The sequence below is a fragment of the Heliangelus exortis genome, chromosome 2 (assembly GCF_036169615.1).
Source record: "Heliangelus exortis chromosome 2, bHelExo1.hap1, whole genome shotgun sequence".
NCBI lineage: Eukaryota > Metazoa > Chordata > Aves > Apodiformes > Trochilidae > Heliangelus > Heliangelus exortis.
The window spans coordinates 13185056-13197462 of record NC_092423.1 but is presented as its reverse complement, the minus strand read 5'-3'; the positions used below and the strand labels follow the sequence as shown (position 1 = coordinate 13197462).

At 36.4% G+C, this 12407-nt stretch overlaps 1 long non-coding RNA gene across 1 annotated transcript; it reads left to right on the top strand.

The window, feature by feature from the left end:
- Nucleotides 1-9471: 9471 nt before the first annotated feature.
- LOC139793669 (uncharacterized) lies at nucleotides 9472-11946 on the top strand. The gene is made up of 3 exons (XR_011724705.1): nucleotides 9472-9574; nucleotides 9694-9795; nucleotides 10010-11946. It is a non-coding gene; the product is annotated as an uncharacterized lncRNA (long non-coding RNA).
- The last annotated feature ends 461 nt before the right edge of the window (nucleotides 11947-12407 follow it).

The window sequence follows — 12407 nt, the reverse complement described above, 5'->3', positions numbered from 1 at the left end:
ATATCAACAGTAAGTGTACCTTCAAATGTCTATTCCTAACAGAAGGGTTTTCATATTAAATAAGGGCTTGAAATTTCAGAAAGTTTGGCATAGTACAGATTACTGTCAAAGAACTCATAGCACCAAATGAAATCCTTACAAGTACTTTTTGAGGGAAGAACATATTTTACCCATATAAGTAATCATTAAATAAATAAATAAAATATCTGTAATATATTAGCAATTGTATGGTTATGGTTTGCTTCATGTTGCTGATAAAAAAATTGTTATCACCTTCTGATTACTGAGAGAATCTGACCTGCCGACTTTGCACCATATCTTGTTTCTTTAGCTAAGCACTAATGATCTGGAAAATGTGATGTAATGGGAAGTTAAACTATCCACAAATTTGTACTAAAACACCCATAGTAAATTTCCAGACATAACAAGGAGCTCCTGGTTGCCTAAACACCACATAGCAATACAGGATCAGGAGACTTGGGTTCTGTTCCTTATGACTCCTGAGAGATGTATGAAGCTTTGTACTTCATATAGGTTCCTTCTACCATCACTTCTGTTATTCTATTCTATTTTACATTTCATAATAAAATATTCATCATGGCATTAAAGATGCTAGATAGCCTTATAATTAGAACAGTAATCTGAATCCTAGTTCCTGTGCCAACCAGTATTTCAGTATGAGGGCACCCATCAGCCTGGATTCAAATTCTCGTTTTAAATCAGGTGGTCTCATAATCTACTAAATTGTAGAGACAGTCTCTTTTGGCTCAATGAATATTTCATTATGTCCAAAGTGAAGAGATGGAGAGCAGCATTCTCTAAGAAGATGGAAATTATCGTGATCACTGCAGAGCCAGAGCAGCAATTGTGAAGCTTTCAGAGTTTCCAGGCTCCTAAATCCACATGAGCCCATCTATTGTTGTGTGAGTTTGAAAATCCTGGAAACCTTCAGGCAACTTTGCAAAGGAGAGTGACTCAAAGGGTCTTTGTCCTCTCACCTGTTCATTTATTCATTAATCAGGTGCTAAAGAACTCAGCAGGTACTCTGGCATGGGATTAGGGGCTTTTCAAACATTTTTGGCATGAGCAGATCCATCAAAAACCTAGTTTCAGTGTGATCTCTGAAAAGTATTTTGCTTTCTCTGATTCAACACTATTAAACAAAAAAAGGAAAAATATTTGTATTTTCCAAACATCTAAATGTTTACTTTTCAGGCTTAATTCATTACACGTAGTGTAGCCAGAGAGCTGAATGACAAATGTTGAAGGAGAACTCTCCATAGAGAAACATGACAGGCAGTGTCACTGGTTTCTAATACGGGGGCTTTGATGAAGATCTTGTTTCTGATATTTGTGTAAACTAAACTAGGATGCCAAGGTCTTGTTGCTTTGAGTGGGAGGATGACTTGATCAGTGCCAAGTTCCTGTAACTCATCGCTTTCCATTCTCCTTCTGTGAAGTGGCATGCCCCTAATCTGGCTGCCAAAAGCTGGTTTCTGTTTCACAGTCCAAAGGATGGTGTAAAGTCTCACTTATTACCTGCTTCTTAGGCTAGCTGCTGCAAAACCTGTTTCTGATTTGCACTTGGTTTGAACTGGTGGTCAGCTACTAATAAACTTTCTCACTCTCTTGCACTTTTCTTATTCCTCGCCTCACCCTCCTTCCAGCCCTTTCCCCATCCCTTTTGGGCTTACATCCAAGTGTCAGCAAAAACAGAATCCCCAGCCAAGTCCAACATGCATTACCTGCTCTGTTTCATTTTTCTTTCAGATGGATTGAAATACAAGACATAGAATGGGTATTGTCTGGAGTCAAACTTGTTCAAAAAGGTATGTTAGTATATTAGGCTACATTTGTTTTTTCAGTGATATTAGCAATTACGTTCATATAATATTCACACACAAGACTTCAGAAACTTTGGAAAAATCAACATGTATCGAAAGTTGTTCCTGGAACAAGCAGGTGTAATCCTGAGAAGATAAATATAGTCCAGTTGCTAGCACTGATTTCTTTAGTATTTTATCAAAATCCCTGTTGTAGCAACGGTCTTAGGCTGTTTTTTCCATTCTGCTTAACCAGCAGATGACTCAGTCTACAGACCAAGATAATGTAGTACAATTATAGCTTTCAAAATGGTTTATGTGTGACTACTCAAAGCTTGTCTTCACTCTGTTTATTGGCTACCAGCACACCAAGCTAAGTGCAAGTTAACAAATTCCTAAAAATACCCCAGGGATGAATCATCCCTTTCAAAAGGGTTCTGGAGAGTGTTTACCACTGTGATGGTAAGTCATGGGGTAGTAGGAAAGCCAGTTTCTGTTACAGAGACAAGCTTGAGTCAGCCAAATGCTATGTTACAGATTCTGAATGCTTTTCCTGGAAGATGGATATTGTGAGTAAATGCCCTCAAACCTGGGCAGCTAAACAAAACTGGTAAAGCAAAATTTTTCTATGTATCCACTTGAAAGCCTGATTTATATTGCTTTCCTTAGGAATTCAGAAATTATGATTTTCTAATTTTTAGAAAAACCTAGTGATAATCAGTGACTCATCATTTGAAAAAAAAACTGAGCAGTCTGTTAGCTTGGAATTCAGATCCTTTTCAGCACTGATATCTGAAACTGTGTGTTCAAATTAATGGTACAGATATGTGCTTGAACCTTCTCTGCTACATACAGGACAGACAGGTATTTTTGAAAGGATGAAATTTAAGTGCTTGATCTGTTCTTTCAAGAAACTTTGTTTTTGATAGATACAGATTACAGAAGTTGGTTAATGAATGGTTAATTAATAATAATAATTAATAATAATAATAATGACAATAAAATCTAGATTACATTACCACTGACATTTGAACCTCTGGCCAGTAATAAGCACCTAATAAACCATAATAGATTTACTCATCCCTCCAGAAATACTTAATTTCAGTTTAGCTCCAGTGTTACTACTTTCAACTCTGGTTTAATTTGATTGAACTTTATTTATGGTAAATTAAAAACTGAAGAAATTACTAAAAGATTAGTTTTTGAAGATATATCTGTTTGATAAACAGTTGTTCCACACTTATAGTTTTATCTCTGGCAAATGGCATGAGCAGGAATGATCTGGTGTAGTTTAAGTTCTCTCTAATCCTACTCAATAGTGGTCTTCTAATGGAATTTGCCACCCTCTCACATCTGAGATGGCCATATGGCTGCATCATGGCCTTACTTCCATCACATTTTGGGCACACTGTTCACCTGTCCAATTAACACAGATGGCTTCTACTCATTAGGTGTTTCTAGTAGCAGCTTAAGTCAGAATTTATGACTGAAGAATAAAGTCTTGATAGTATCACTCAATAAACAGATTATTGATTACAGATAGGTATTTTCAAAAGTTAACCTAAAATCATGGCAAGTATTACATATTTGAATTCTGACCAGTTGCAAAATATGGCTGTATTCTTCAGAAACATATGGAAAGACCAGGACAAAAACATTTTTTAAAAATCATGAATCAAACAATTCAGTATAGAGAAAGCATTTCACAGACCAGACCAGTCCTTACACATCCCTCTGTTCCTGCTTTGCTTGCAATCTGATAAGCAACAAAAGGAAAGAAAGACAGATATTTGTCTTGGCAAATTTGCATAAGATTTGTAACCAACAAGAGAAAATAAAAAAAATTTTTAAAAATAATACTTTCAAAAAAACCTGGCAGTGTGGATGAGATTATACACTAACATCTTCTTCACTACCAGAATTCATTGTAATTGAGTTTAAAATTCTTCACTGGTGAACAGTAAGATGTGACACACGAAAGCACATGGACTGACATTTTCACCTTCATAAACCAGATATCCTAGATCCTCTGCATGGAAACAGACTACTCAAAAAAGGTAGCTTAATTTTATTTCATTATGAAAAATATCATTAAAACCTTATTTTTTAATTTTAATTTTTTTTTTCACAACTGTGTGCTTGCAATTTAATCATACTGTGTTCCTTGACTCCTCCCTCTCACAGTTATGGTATAATAAGCAAGATTATATTTTGATTGAGATTGTGTAACAAATCCTTAATGAAATAGACTATGAAAATTCTCACTTGTGCTCATACATCTCTCATTAGAAGGGGAGGTGTTAACTAAGTTGGGCTTTGGCCATTTTTGTAGAGGTGGATATGGGGAATTGCCTGCTTGAAAGCATTTCTATGAAGAGTAAATGAAGATATCTTTACATAATTGCCTATGTTTGAGACTTTCAAACATTCCTCAGAAATGTTAGCAATAGTAAAACCTCCCACTTGATCCCTATTTGTATTTGTAGAAAAGGACAATGCTCTGAAATGTTGTAGTGAGTCACCACAGATGCCCAACAAAAGCCCAGTGCAAAATCTTTGCCTTCAGGTTGATCAGAAATGAAAGCTCTTACCTCCTGCACTTTGTCAGATGATCCATTTGCTGTTCTTCCAAGACCTACTTTTAAAGAGATGCTGTAATGCAGTTTCACAAAGTAAGATGCAAAATAAATGAGCCTTCAGGCAGGATGCTACTTAACAGCCTTCTGGGAGTGTTTGTTGGTGCCTACCTCTGCCTCACATTCGTCCTCATCACCACCACCACTGGTTGTAGGGATGGCTCAGAGCACTCACTGGAACGATGGAACAGTTCCATACTTACCCAATAGCCCAAATACATGAGGGCCCAGGAGATAAGTGTTTGAAAACTTTATACTGCATAGTTTTTCCTTTTGCTTTTTTTACGACCAGATAAAAGCAGCTGGCAGTCAGAGAACATTTCTCACAGGCTTTAGAACCAAAGAAACCTGTAATATCATCAGAAATTTGTCAGGCCCCAAACTGAGAGGACTAAATTTATCTGGTAAATAGATAAGGAGATATAGATGAAAATGAAAAGTTATTGAGAAATAGATTTTAACTGGCACTTGGGCAAGAAAACCACTCAAGACATGGTTTGGCCTAGGAAAAATATTTCTGATGATTTCCACTTACCCTTCAGTCCTATCAGAAATTCTGGTAAAGAACAAAAACCAGGTATTGATGTCAAAAATGCGGAGCAAAAGTTCTACAGATGCTCAAGTGAACATCTGCAGAAGCACAAGTACCTATAATCCCACCTTTATATTATGACTGTAATATATTCCTGCTTCACAACTGGTAAGAATTCATGCTCTGGTACATATGTCAGCTTGATCCTGTAAGATGGTATTTAAGAAAAGAACAACTGCCAAATAGTTTTGAAAGCATATCTAATTAGGGTTAAGATTTATTGATTTATACTATTTTTAGTAAATTCACAGTTATTCATTAATTTTACTTTTTTTTTTTCCTTCTTTCTCACAAATGTGTGATACTTTTAGAACAGTATCCAAACAAGAGTAAAAAAATAGATGCTGGAATAAACCAGTGAGTGCTCCGAGTCATCCCTACAACCACTGGTGGTGGTGAGGATGAATGTGAGGCAGAGTTGGGCTTCAATAAACAGCTCCCAGATACACAATGAAGTAAATTATTTGTGCCTGGATTTCTTCAATAATTTTCTGAGGGATTAACCCTTTCAAATAATTTTCTACAATGTGTATGCTTTTTTTCTATAATTACAACTGCATGAATAAGAATTTTTCCGTCAGCTGGCAGCTCTAAAAACTGACTCAATCAATCAAAAGGCAAAACATGTTTTTTAAAAATTTTTGAAATTAAATATTTTCCTTTTATCTGAATTTTTACAAGAAAAATTGTGAGAAATGGGTTTATGAAATATTTTAGTACAGCTACACATCTATTTTTCACATACAAAATTTTGTCTTTAACAGCTTGTACAGAATTCTCTTGTGTACCGGTATCATCAATGCCTTGTATATGATACTTAATTTTCTGTTTTGTGCTTTCTTTTACCTACTTATTTTAAATATTTTTATTTACTTATGTTCCTTCTTATGTTCTATCTCTGCCTATACACAGCTTTTATTTTATTTTATTTTTTTAATGTTATTTAATGTTCATGCACTTACTGTGAAATCAATTCATTCATACGTTCTAAACCAAAGGGAAAAACAGCCTTCTGTGCCTATGTATATCTAGGTTTGGTATGACTGGCATTATTACAGCCTGGATTGGTTTATAGATTTGCTATTCTTTAAGAATTAGTCCCCTTGTTGACCTCCTAGTACTGGGAATAGCCTAGCAAACAAACGGAAGAGAAAACCTTTCTCAAACTGTTAGACTAAGCAAACATGACAGGGAAATCATCCGGGTATACTTATACATATGCACTGTCAAGGTGCAATCCTGACAAAGTGTCTTTTTTCACTACAGTCACAAGTTATATACTGTCACCATGTTTTAGATGTGAAGTACATGTATTTCATTGTTAGAATTAAAAGGAAAGCTTTAAAATCCTTCTCCTTGCCCTTTTTTCAACAGGTATTAAGTAAGAATGCTATAACACAAAAAAAAAAAAAAAAAAAAAAAAAAAAAAAAGAAAAAAAATGGAGGAAATGTGCAGGGGAAGGTCAGTGTGATAGGTTTAAAGATAACTGCAGTGATCATTCTAAACAGCATCTTATGCTTCCACTGATATCCTTCAGTCTCTCCAGCAAAGATGAAGGGCACTGTGGTCTTGACAGGAAATAGAAAAAAGCATGAAGTTAACAAGTGCTTAGATTCATCTTGCTTCACTGAAACACATAATTATAACCTCCTAATTAAAATTAACGTCTATTGCTGTGTATGTAACAGGAGTGTGAATTAGGCATGTGCTAGAGGCTTTGTTTCAGGTGCTGGTGATGACAGTAGCTGGTTCAGACTTCTGGGACTGTGGTTCCTGTTGGCCATGGAGGTCTGACCACTGGCAGTGGGTTTGAGAGAAACATTTGATGCATGCCTGTCTATACTGCTCAGAAGTAACTAAAAATTCATCATACTGCAATGTATATTATAAGTGGCAGTATCTTGACTTTGATTACACTGGAAGTCCGGTATCCTTATTCTTTTCTACAGAAAGGAAAAAAAAAAATCAGTTTACCACATCATATACTTGTGCAACTGATGGGTCCTGATACTCTGATGTGCTGATGGAGACTGGGGATATCATGCTTGTGGTATAGATATGCTACATTTTCAGGTGGCTCTGCCATCATCCTTCTGCACATTAAGAACCATATAAGGATAAACTAATCCCTAAACAGACAAATGAAATGCAAATTTTAACACAGTGAATTTGTAAGTTCTTTATTTTGGATGAGACAGGGAAAATCAGCCCACAACTGGTTTCCACCCATCTGGAGCCACTACCTGCATTTCCTTCATGTGTTGCAGAAATATTATGTCAGATGTCCCAAAACTCCCATGGGAGTTAGTAACAAGACTGAGCTTATAAAGAAAAAAAAAAACAAAACAGGAAGAGTAAGAGGGAACAGGGAGATGGAGAGAAAGTGTGAGCATCTCAGAAAATGGAAAAATGTTGCAGAAACTTCCCTGTCTCTGTTAAACCAAATAAAATAGATCAATGAAACCAGACTTCCATCTGATAACTCGTGATTTTTAATTATTTCATGGGAATGATATTCCTGGAGGAATCTAACTTCAAGAGTAATTACCAGCAACTTTTTGATTGCTGTTGTCTTTGGGCAGCAATTTACTTCTGTTTTCAGGCACTGTCATGTCAATCAGATTTGTGGCTGTATTCAAAGGCAATAGTATCAAGTACACCAAGGAAAATACATGCTAAAAATCACATTTTCCCATCCATGTTTAAGTCATAGTCATTTCATCGAGCTACACTTTTAGGGAAAGAAGACAGGAAGTGCTAATAGAAGAGATGATTGATTCAGTATGAAGATGGCAGGGAACAAATTTATCCTCTTCTCCTTCCAACAGTTTTATTTACAGACACTCAGAGTTCTGTAATTCTTATTTATCATATTTCTTTGCACAGTGTTAATGCATCAGCATAAAACATTTATTTGTGAAATTCAGCCCTTTCTCCCACCCTCCCTCTTTCCTTATCTGCATCTGTCCTGTAGCTCATCAAAACTAACTGTAGTTTCCATTTTTTTTTTCAGATACAAGAGGGCTGGCGCACCTCTCCTACGAAGGTAAGATGGAAGAGTTGGGGCTGTTCAGCCTGGAGAAGGCCACATGAAGTGACCTACAAGACAGCTGGAGAGGGACTTTTTACAAGAGCATGTAGTGATAGGAAAAGGTGGAACACTTTGAAGCTGAAAGAGGGTGGATTTAGATGTGATATTAGGAAGAAATGACCTTCTGTGAGGATAGTGAGATGTTGCACAGGGTTGCACAGGGAAGCTGTGAATGACCCCTCCATGGAAGTGTTCAAGGCCAGGTTGGATGGGGCTTTGGGCAGCCTGGGCTAGTGGGAAGTATTCCTCCTGATGGCAGGGGGTTGGAACTAAGTGATCTTTAAGGTTCCTTTCAACCCAAAGTGTTCTGTGACTCTTTGATGTTATTTATCCAAGAAAAGTTTAGGTTGTCTTAAAAATTTGTATATTGGGATTTTGGAGGAGGTCGTGGGAAATCTGTTTCCTTTGTTTTGTTGTTTTTTCTTTTGCCAGCTTTGTGTAAGTCTGGCTTCATGTGTGTAATGACCATAAAATGAGTTTTACTGGACCTTAAGGGTATTTAATATGTTTTGATTTTTTGACTGATTATACCTCTTAGAGTTAGTACTGAAAATGTGCATTAAAAATGGACTTTCTATCAATATTCTATTTATTGATTTAAAATATTTGACAATGTATCTAAAATGAACAGTCTTTCTGTTCTAGAACTTCAAGTGACATACCATCACATACCAGGAACATCTCTGAAGCACTGTTTAGGTGTTATAACAGAAAATCTATAACAAAGGAAATTTCTGGTTTCCAGACTGAACCATCCTTCTTGTTAGGAGAACTGCAAGACACTAGTACACAGAAAGATGTCTGTAGGCAAAAATATCTAAAAGCTGCTTCAAAAAGCTACTTTATATTACCAGCGTAATAATAATAATCACTGTTATTATATTTTAGCACATGTATAGCATGTAGAGACCCCAGTTCCATGTTCCAGAAATTGTGCAAACATTCACTGAGTGAACCCATCTCAGCTCTCAGCTCTGAATTGTTCAGCTACCAACAGAGAAGCAAAATGGGTTCCAGTGTGCTGCAAAAGATAACATGCTAGATTGTACTTTCAGAACCGGATAACCTTGCAATGTTTGGCAAGTGACTTTATAACCTTGTGCCTATTTCCTATTCAAAGGTTTGGGTTATGACTATCTCATACCATGTTGCAGTATTTTTAGATTTGCAGATGCAAGAAGCTGTTAAATAAAATATACTAAAAAAGGAAATTAGGAAAAAGTGTTGGCAAATAAAGTAGCATTAAAGAAAACATCTGTAAAGAATCTGGAAGTATAAAAGGTCTATCTGTTCCTTTACCATACTTTGAGTTTTGTGTTATTTTATAATACGGAAACTGTGAAGTAAAATCTTCCAAATGAATAATTCGTGGGAAAGAGAGTTCTAGAACAGTACAGGAAAAACAAAGTCAGCAAAGGTGAAATTGGGAAGGTAGGCAAATAGTAAAAGTTTCATATCCTAGCCATATTTTTCCCCAGAAAGGACATGACCAATTTTTTTTAGGGCCTTTATCTGCACATTTTCTAGTTTTTCTTCATTCTATACTACAGATCTGATTCCTGAAAGTCATCCAAATAAAAATTTTATTTATACTGGACTTGAACTCCTTGCTTATTCTGCCAGAAACCTTCAGGGTGAGAAAATCTGAGAATGTAAGTTCTTAAAGATACTGTTATCTTGTTCCAGTTTCAGTCACTGAAATAAAACTGTAGTTTTTTATGTAAGGAAATCAGAATAATTTAAAACTTTTGGCTGTTGTTGCCATTTCCTACCTTCTTTATCCTTTAAAGAACAGTGAAAATATCTACCTTTGCTGGTAGAGAAGGCAGGAAAGCTGCTGTTTTCTATGTATTCTTAATTTCACAGATGGGTCTGGAATGAAACCTGGAAATTAATGGAACAGCAGAACAGTCACACACTGGGTATTGTGTTTCATCTGGGAGCAAACAGAATAATCAAGGAACATTAAAGCGATGTTAATCTGTGCCTGGTTTTGGATGATTTGTAGCATTGAACCCATTGGATTTTTTCAGCAAATAAAACAAGATGTGAAACCTGCAAACTCCTGTATCTATGAAACCGCTTGTCCAAGGGCTGAGGTCTCACTGTGTGCTTCAGGGAAGGCAGAGCAGAGGTCCTGGTCTGGGATATGCATTGAACCAGACACTGAACACTCTCGTCTGAGCTGGAGACTGTGCATCAACATTAGCACAATTTTTCACAAGGTAGTAACTCTCCAACCTCTCCAAGGTTTTGCAGGTGTTCTCAGACTGCTAAACTGTGTGTGACCGTGTCACGCTTCTCCTCATCTGCAGTTTGGAGACACAACCCAGTGAAAGTTCAGAATGCTTTGTGCTCATCTCTGGTTGCTGCTCAACGTTGTTGCTTGCTGCTCAGCTGTGCAGCATAAAGTGATGGAGACTTTACACTCAGCAGATCACTCTTCCAGTTCCAGTGTTGCAGCCCCGATTCTCTGACAAGGCCTGAGACAAGAATTAAGAGATTCTAGAAAAGTAACTTTTATTTGCATACAGTCCATTCTGTGCTAACAATTATTTTCAGTGCTAAGGCAGACTAACCTAGTAGCAGTTAAAGAATGTCTGCAGTGTGCTCCACTACAGAGTATAAATACAGACCCCGTGGCCCTCATCCTCCCTCTGTTCCTTCTGTTTATAAAAGATGAAACAATAGGTTCAGCAATTGTATGGAGAGATTCAAAATGGGGGGACAACAATTCCGTGAAAGTGCAGCCAGCCGTGCTATACATTTGTAAGTAGAAAGGCAAATAACACTGCCATGCTGCATATTCCCACTGGTGGGTGGTGTGAAGTGGAAACACTTCTGCAGGCAAGTTATGTGGAAGTATCTTCTCTAGTTTAAAGCAAAACTATGGGCATAGAGACCTTCCATGCCTGTCTAAACAGACTTCAGTGCAAGTTAACTTGCAGCATCCTAATCTCAGTGAATAGATCACTGGACAAAAAAATATTTGATATACTTGAATGCAAATAAAATATAGCAAGCTTACTGCAACAAATAAATTAATTTTTCCTAAAGAATTTCAGATTACAGTTCCAAATTGAACGGATCCTGTCTCACTGTTCTCTGTGAATATCATGATTCTTCTCAGGCAGGTGGAAAATTCAACCATGAGACAAAATGAATTACTTATTTCAGATCATGTGGAATTTTATAACAAAGCTGTGATTACTTGGTGTGACGATTCTACAGCAAAACCATATAACGTCCAATTGCTGCCCTTTGAGTTGGTCTGACTGTCATTTTTTGAATAATTTTCCTTTTCAGTCTGGTTGAACATATGTTTAACCATACTGCCCACATGCAAATAAAATCTAATGCATTGAAAGGTACAATATTAATTTTTAATACAGCTCCATAGACTGCTCTGACTTTACACCATGTATAAATTAATGCACCTCTTGGCTTTTAGTGAGTTTGACTTTTTATGAGAAAAATAATATACTGTATATGTTCCCAAGAATAGTAGTTTCCAAAGTTACTCTCCTTAGACAGCCAGGAGGTAGATTTGTATTTTTCTGTTTTATCTTATATAACTTCACCTTTTAGGAACTGTGGCAGTAGATCCCTGACTAATTTAAATGTTTCTCAGTTACACTGTGAAACTGAACAACTCATCCATTGCTATTCATATCCTTCTGTATTTTTTCATCATTCATGATTTAAAAGGCTGTTTCTGAGTTAATCTATGTTCTTTTGTTTCTAGTTGTGAATATTAATTTGGCTTAGGAAAGAGACAAATGCAGATAATCCTCTAAACAATGCCTCAAAGTTATATCTGTTGGGAAAATAAAGGGTTCCAAAAAAAAAAACCAAACAAAAAAAATGCTCTCCCAAAGCCTGGCTTGAACAAGCTTGTCTCTTGGTGGTACTATAAATATGTAACATTGTCTATGGGAGTACTGAAAGATTTTATAATGTGGTAGTCCCTCTTACTCTGCTATGCCTTTTGATAAGAAGCAAAGACCTCTTTTTCTTATGACATGAGATAAAAATACAGCTAACAATGCTGACTCTGGACAGATCACAATAGGAGTTCTTAGTTAAAATCCCATGAAGGTGAGAAAAAGCAGTTTATACTTTCCAGAACTACCTCACCTTCAGAAAAAGGCTGTCCTCAAAATAGAATGACCTCAACTGTAACAATTCACACCCAGCTCAGCTTCTGAAAGGCATGTCAGCAAACAGGAAAGTCCAAAAGAAGCTATTTTCTTGTTGTTTTGAA